Raw genomic sequence first — 8,567 nt, 5'->3', positions numbered from 1 at the left:
TGAGCATCACCTTGGAGTGGCTAGAGACCTGTCACCAGCCCTGGCCTGGGGAGCTGCCACCACCAGGAGACTGAATCTCTTCAAGAGAGAAAGGTTCAGCCTGAATTTAAGACACCCCAGTTGGAAAATCCAGACTTTGATGAGGTCCTGGTAGAAGAACGCATTCTTTTTGCACTTTTCCACAGCACTTCATAAAGCCCTCTTTAAGGTAACCTGCATTTTAACCCTTTTATCTTCACGACAATCCTATGTTATAGGGACATACTATTTCTTTTCTGATTGACTGAAGCACATAAGAGCTAAATAAATATCTTCATTGCATTCACACAGATGGTCTGTGGCAGGGCAGAGACCTCACACAGCTCTCAGCAACTCTTTGGTTACCACCCAGTGGAGTAAAATGTTGTTCTGTAAGGCAAAATAGAGTGACTTTTGGCTTTCCATGCACTCTGTCATATTATTTGGGTAATGCCTTCCATGTGGGTGAGGCCACTTTTTGTCCTTGGCCCAAGGCAAGGCTCCTGTGGTGTCCTCCAGTCCAGGGCTTTTTGCTTGCCCCTTTCATTTCAGAGCCACAAGGAAAATGTTCTACGTGTACATTTGCTCCCCAGGTCCAGCTCCAACTGAGACACCTCTTCTGCGCACTGTAGGGAGAGCAGCACTTGTGCCTTTGGCTTCTGGAGCTCAGCTGCAAGTTGGAGGCACTGATCGGAGCTGAAATACCTCAGCTGACCCTAACTGGCACTTCCACAGCCTCATCCAGCATCTGCAGATGCATGGATATGCTCCCTCACAACCTCTGTCCCGGCTTCCCTAAAAGGCCTTTTCTCCTCTGCCTGCTCCTGTAACCATCAAAGGAAATTTTGAGCCCTAGTCCTAACTCACAGAAGCATTTTGTTGCACTGAGCATGAAGGCAATACTTAAAATGAAAGGCTTAGTGAGAGGTGCAATAGAAGAAGAAGGCTTGGGCAGGCTTGTTCTTTCCTTCTGCTTTTCCTGGCTGCTCTCCGGTTTTAACTGGATTTTGTTCATCTTTGGATCAAAGTTTCCTCTTTCTCCTCCTCTTCTGAATTTACCTTAAGTAAATAGATATGTATATGATGTGTGTTAAAGCTAAGACTATAGAGCAGTATGTGTGGCATGCAGCTTCTTGGTACTTATGTTAGTATGCTTATAATATTAATAAGTATGCCTTATCTCTCTCTCTATATATAAATGAAAGTGTATATATACATGAAGCGTATGCACACCTGAGCAACTGTGCAGGTACTGTGCAGCAGGAGGTGGGCAAGCACCAAAACCCAGGCTCCTCTCCTCCTCAGGGATTGAGGTGACATGGTCAGTGATCACCATGTGGATCTTGGCTTCTCTTGGATCAACAGAGAGGGATGGAGAGATATCTTGGGCTGGTGGTTTATCCACCTTTTGGCATGAGAGGAATACCCCTATAGCTGTATGAGACACTACTGTGCCTGGCTGGGATATCACCTGGGCTGTTGTTAGCAGGACAGTCCCGGAAAAACATCAACAATCAAAACCTCCCCCCCTTCCGAAGAATTTCCTTAGTAATGAACTCTGGAGCCAGATAGGATTTAAAATCGCACTGAGGCTTCCTGGTGGATGCCAGGAATAATATCCACCGGTTTCAAGGTCTTCTGATGAGTCACCCCAAGGTTAGCATCCTCCCAGAATGTCTTCTGGCCCCAGGGTTAGAGTGGTTTATCCCTCAGGAATAACCAAAGGGAATTTGGTGAGGATTTTTGTTCCTGAGGGCCCTCTGTGGGTATTGCCCTTGAGCCAGCTGATGGGGCTGCTTCTCCTACTTCCAATGGCTTTGTACTACTGCCCAGAACCTGCCCTGCAGCCAGGGTGCAAACTGCAGCCTGCAGCATGCAAACAACCCTGTGTGCCCTCATGGGGCAAGGCAAGGTCTGTTCTTGGGGAGCCCTGACTGCAGGTGACTTCCCAACACAGCCTGGCCTTACCAAAAGCTGTTTGATGTTAGAGTTGCTGGGGATTAAGTGAAGCACTGCGCTAGCCTGCTGTTGTCACTCTGCCTCTGTGTTAGAACATCTGGGACACTTGATATGTCCCCTGTGATAAGGGATGACATGAGCGACCGATCAGAGCTGTGGGTCACCTGGGGAAGGATTAAAATGCAAGGGAAGGAAGGAGGGGATTTGGGATGCAGCACATACGTGGGTTTGGATAACTCATTCCTTCTTCTCCTTGCAGGAAGGGAATCCTGCCCCTGTTCGCCAGCCCACAGGGGTGTTATCTGCCCTCATCCTGCAGGTAAGCCTCGGTATAACCAAATTAACATGAAGTTGCAACATATATCCAGTCTCTGTGTAAATGGTTTTAGGCAGGCGCGGGCTTCTGCGCCTCTCCTGATTGTGGCTCAGAGGTGGTGAGGGACCAGGCACATGTCCAAATCTGTTATGGGGAGTATGCAAAGTGCTGCCATAACCCAGTAGGAGACGAGCAGAGCATCTACATGGCCCCTGCCCAGCAGCCTGGCCCTTGCCCAGCAGCCTGACTGCTGTATGATGGGTTTCTCTACCCTGCTATGTTGACCTGCAGGAAGGAAGGATCTCAGCTGTCTAGAACATTAATGCATGTGGTGAAGCCCAGTGGGAACACACGGACTGAAGCCCACTGGAAAGGGCTTTGGAGTGACCCCAGGAGGCTTGGATGAGGCCCTGGGGAGAAGTTGCTTGTCTGAGATCTGGGGAATCGTGTCAGTGCAAGGAGCAGTCAGGCATTGCTGCTTGCTTGGTTAACTGTGGCCTAAAGAGGGTTTCTAGAGCACTAGGACACCCAATGGGATGCATCCTTAGCCTGTTTAGCCTTGTCAAGCTTTCCAGGCTCAAGCTGCTGAGCTGCTTCTCCTCCACTGAGTTTCAGACTTTCCACAAGTTAAAACAACCCCTGAGTAACTATACTTCTCTCTTCTCCTCCCCTGCACTGGTTTCGAGCTCCCCAAACCCCACAGTATAAAATAATCCAGATAGGAATAGTCTTCAGAGGCAAAGTGCAGCTGTAGACCTGAAGTGACCCACAACTGAGAGTACTCAGATGAGCCCCATCCAAAACAGAAAGGGTTTGCCTGGAAAGAGAAAACAGGACCCATAGCAGCAATCCAGAACAGGAATTTCTGCATAGGTCAAGAGGAGCTGGCTGTTTCATTTTTACCTCTTCATCTGTCAGTAGCATTTACTTGGCAGGATTCTTAATGAAGAACCTGAACCGTTTTAGTAAGAGTTGGAATGAAATGGTGATTTCCCCCAAAATCCTCCCACCACAGCTACAGAGAAAGAGCCTGATCCCCCAAGTCAGATGTGAGTTGTCATCACAGTGTCCTCCTGATGCAGATCCTACAAGGATGCTGGGGATGGACTCTTCATCAGGGACTGTAGTGACAGGACAAGGGGTAACGGGTTCAAACTTAAACGGGGGAAGTTTAGATTGGATATAAGGAAGAAATTCTTTACTGAGAGGGTGGTGAGGCACTGGAATGGGTTGCCCAGGGAGGTTGTGAATGCTCCATCCCTGGCGGTGTTCAAGGCCAGGTTGGATGAGGCTTTGGGTGACATGGTTTAGTGTGAGGTGTCCCTGCCCATGGCAGGGGGGTTGGAACTGGATGATCTTAAGGTCCTTTCCAACCCTAACTATTCTATGATTCTATGATTCTATGTCACTATCTTGTAGTGCCCACTCTGAGCTGCCTATTCTTCTGCAGGGAGCAGACAGCCCCATCCCATGGCCAGAGGAAGACAAGAGAGACCTGGAGGACAAACACACAAGTTCATTTGGCTCTCTCCTAACTCAGATATCACATCAGCATCACTCTCTAGGGTTTGTTCAGACCTTAAAAACTGAAGCTGTGCCCATTTTAAATATGAGCAGGGAAACTCTGGAGAGCAAGTGTGCAATGTAGTTCTCATACACACAAGCACATCCACACAGCCTGCCTAATGCTTTAGAAGATGTGGAGGAAGGGAAAGCCTTCTCATGGTGCAGCTGAAATTGTTGCAATAGCTTTTGTAGTTTGGAAGAACCTCCTGAGTTTCTAATTCAATTTTTTCCTTTAATTTCCCCTTACACACAGGGAGCTCTCCTGGAACTGCTCTAACCCCATCCCAGCTTCCCTTTGGTGTTTTTTAGCGTCATAGTTATAGAAAGCTTTTGAATTCCACCTGCCTGGTGATGGATAGAGCAGTACTAAGCCCTTGGTGTGACTCCTCCTGGCATTTCTGGCACAACCACTTGACAGAGGAAATGAGCAGAGACCCGAATACTTCCCATCTGAGCTTTCCCTGGAGCCCAAATGACTGTCCCTTGTTCCTTCTCTATCTGTGCTGCTTATATTGAATGAATTAAAGCAGTAAAGCTAGCTAAAGGGATTGCTTTGATTCCCCTTTCTGAACCCAGACCTACAGCACATTGCTCCTTGCACAGCCTCAGCCTGGCTTCACCACCACCTGAGGCCCCCACTTTGGGCTCTGCTCCTCTGAACTGGCATCAGTTCACATGCAAAGAAGCAGCCTAATGACTTTGTGGGCTCTAGCTAAATATATAGCCCAGCTAATAGACTTTTCCGGGACACAAAAACAAAACTGCGATGCCCTGTAGCAGTCGGAGGTACTCAGCACACAGCTGCTCTAGACCAGAACCCCGAGCAGAAAGCTCAGCAAGGAAGGGGGGTATTTCAGGAGGAGTATTTCAGCTTCCCTTCAGCTTCCTCTCTGTAGAAAGTGGATCTGGTTCATCTGAGGCATCCCAGACGCACGTGTTAGCCACTTTACAGCAACCAAGGAGATTAAATCCAGCTCTTCCTGTGCTAGAAACACAGGCCCCTTATTATTCAAATGAAACCTGACTTCCTTAAGCAGACACACTGCAGGGCTTGTGACACGCGGATGAGCCATCTGGAGTTTATCCAGGTCATGGCTGGGTTTTGCACACACAAATACACTGGCTGCAAGTCACTGAAATCTTTCCACCGTCTGATTTCCACTTTCACCTGCTCTCTTCCCTTGACTTCAGCATTCCCATGGGACTCCTGTGACTCCTGCTACCAACAAACCTTACGTGATGAGTTGTTGCCCAAACCCAAACAAGACAGTTGTGTTGAAGCAGTGACATCCGATTAGACCCAACAGTATTAATCAGCCTGAGTGCAGCAGCATGTTCAGCAAGGCTACTGCTGCCGCTTCTTTTTATGAAGTCGTTTGGGTGAGATGTTTCTCTGATTGCCTTTCTAATGTCAGTGCATGTGTTTTGAAACCACAACAGTTTTGTTCCTGAGAGCAAATGGTGACTGAGGGCTCTTTCAAGCCAGCTGCAAGAGGAACCTGGCTAGGGTCTTAACTGCTGGGGCAGAGTCTCCCACCTGCAGGGTCTGTCTCCTTTTTGCCATTGGGAGGTGAAAAAGACCCAGTTCTGCTACAAAATAAAGATAAAATAAAAGACTGCCTTGAAAACCTCCCATTGGTGTCAAGGAAAACTGCATGGCTGGAGATTAAAGGGCAAACCCTGGGTGTGGGAAGTACTGTGTTTGCCAGGATCCCAAGGAGCACACAAGGACACTGCAGGATGCAGCCCATGCACAAAACCACACTCTTCTCCTACTCAGAACTTCAGGACAATGTCAGATCACTCTTGCTGGGGCTTTTATTAGCCTGGCAGCAAATCCTGCTTGGCTATAGAGTAAGCTCCTGGGCCATGATATTCACATGCCAAAGCCCTGAGCTATGATGCAGACTGCAAGGATGGCCCTGCTCCCTGCTGGGGAGGGGAAGAGGAGTGGGGCTTTGGGGTAGCAAAGGCTGCAATGTGGTGTTGTGTGTTGAATCCTAGCTGAAGAGTGACAATTACACCTCATGGGATGTGAGAGCAGAAGGAAAGTCCCTTGGACAGGAGGAACCAGCCCAGCACTGCCCACAGCACCAGATCACACTGAGATGTGGCTTGATGGCTGTCTCTTGCCTCCTCACCGCCCTGTCATCTCACATGCCAGCGCCCCAGTTCCTCTCTGCTTTGATCCATCCACCTTGCTGTGAAAATCTCCATAAGGAGTCCAGCATCCCAGTAAACAACAATGGCTGTGGAAGGGGAAAGGTTCCTGCAGAAAGTGATTCACAGACTTGAGCTCAGCCTCCTGTGGAAGGGTTTCTTGCCTTGCTTGAGCTACAGGGAGAGTCAATACTGACTGTGATTACAGCTTGTTTCCTCAGTTAAGTGCTCATATAACATGGTTAAATCAGGATCCATGGCCTGTAAAGCATATTTTAAGTCAGCTCCTAAAGCTTGTCTTTGGGGGAGCAAGAAATCAAGAGCGGACCAGTAGCAACAACCTGTATATTTGCCCCCATGTACAAAGACATTTCTTCCATGAAGCTTCTTTCCCTTAAAGAAGTTTCAGCCAAGCAAAACTTCATCTCAGACAGCCCTGGGGAGACCAGGAAGTTCTGCAAATACAATATGTTGGTATTAACAACCATGTTCATCAATAACAGGTAATGTGACTTGACAGGTATTGATTTGTCAGTGCAGCGTCACATTTGCTCAGTATGTAGGTCACTCAAGCACAGACACTTCAAATAAATGTGCAGCATGCCCCGACTGAGCCTTGGGTACAGGGCATCCCTTCTGAAACACCATGGATCACTCCTCCTGCCTCCCTTGTTCCCTTTCATCTGAGGCAAGAGATCACTTTCATTAGTGTCCAGTGCTAATGATATTTCCATTGACATGTTGGGTAGCGGAGTCTTGAATTTTTCAAAGTGCAATCATAATGCTATATGTCTGGCTTTTTCCCCCATCTCAATGTCTTCCTCTCCCCTCTTGCACAAAGACGTTTATCATTTGCTGTGGTTGTGGGGAAAATTGAAAATGAACTGGGGGAGGAGAGGGACTGCATCAACTGAGGTGAGTGGGCTTGGAAAAGGCAGACCCACACCGAGGAAGGTACAGGATAGGAATGGTTTAAAGGCAGGAGGGTTGTGAGGGATGTCAATTTTGGGGTGAGAAAGATGAGAAGGGAGAGTAGTGTGATAGTACTCTATGGGGTGTGTGTGCCTTGTTAGGATGTCATTTGGGAGCAAGGCTATGTATCTCCCCCATCATCCATTCCTTCATGCATTCTTCCATGCCTCCATCTCTGCACATGCACTCAGAAGAATGTATCCCCCTGCCCCATGAGCAGCAATAAGGCATCCATTTTCCACTATTTTTAACCTCCAACAGCAGGGCAGTACTACACACATCCCATACTGTGGTTTCACTGTTGGGTGAAGGGTCTCCCTGTGCACCTACCACACTACTGGAGGGAGCAAGCTCTTGGTTTGGGATTGCTATTAAATCACCTTGTTGTGTCATTTTCCCTTCTTTTCACTCCTTTCTCTTCAACCACAACCACCTTCAAGCCAGCTTGTGAGGGAAGAGGAACTCATGTTGACATTTTTTTCTTTCTCTTGTGGTTCCTCCAGTGATTAATAGCGAATGTGGGACTCATGCACTTCCCACCTAGGAAAAACCAAAATAAGACTAGGGGGAAATTCTCTGGGTTACATCTTGCAAAGTTTAAACCAGATCATGCCATAAATGGGGAATCCTGGACCTGTCACCTGACTAAAGAAAACCAGACCTTTCCCTCTATTTGAAGAGGCTGTCAGAAAGCAGCTATGCTTCATATGGCAATAGCAATAAGAGAAACACTGATTTTATTCCGGTGGTCTTAGGGGCAGCCAGAAAAGAGGATGACTCTTTTCCTTATGAGTTTTACAAAGAAATGTAGTGGTTTAAGGTTTGCTTTTCCACAAGGGGACAGGAGGGGAAGATGGTGGAAATTAGTCATTTGAAATATTTCAAATTGCTCAGGCATTGTCTAGCTCATATCTAACCTTCCTGAAGCACCACACACCCATGGAAAGGAGAGGGAAATCCAGCCTGGGCTGCTACACAGAGAAGCCTTGTGTTTCACAGACTGGTTTCACGAAGTTTTCTGTTCAGGCCCCTGGGGGTGTGAGCTGCAGGGATGGAAACGGGCACTGCTGGAACTGTTGGGCTCTGGAACCAGCATGAATAGTCATTTAGGGCTTAGTAGCATCAGATCATGCTCTGAATACTGATTGCTTATGTTATGCCTGATCCAAGCCTAGGGTCACGACATAGAACCCAGGAGATCAAAAAGTCACAACTTCTCCTGACATTTACTCACTTGAAACAGTGCAGATGAGAGCTTCTATCAACTTTCCTTAAGGTGTTTTATGGTATCATCATAAGGTTGAAGGAAAGACCTGTTATGGTTGTGATTTGGATTGTGGACAGTTGCGGATTGTCAATTGTGGACAGCTCATTACGACCCTCATTAAACTCGATGTGATACTAACACAAGCAATTAACATTACTGATATTTGGCAATTAAAAAATGAGTCATTGCTCCTCTGCAACTTCAAGGTTGCTTTAAAGATTAGAAAACTCATATGTAAAGGCTTTCAAGATTTCTCCTCAAGTGCAAAGGCTAGAAATATTATTTTGTAAAAAAAACTAAAGCAAAGAT

This window comes from Psittacula echo (assembly GCF_963264785.1).
Source record: "Psittacula echo genome assembly, chromosome: 2".
Classification (NCBI taxonomy): Eukaryota; Metazoa; Chordata; class Aves; order Psittaciformes; family Psittacidae; genus Psittacula; species Psittacula echo.
The sequence above is the reverse complement of the archived record's forward strand: the minus strand, read 5'-3'. Positions refer to the sequence as shown.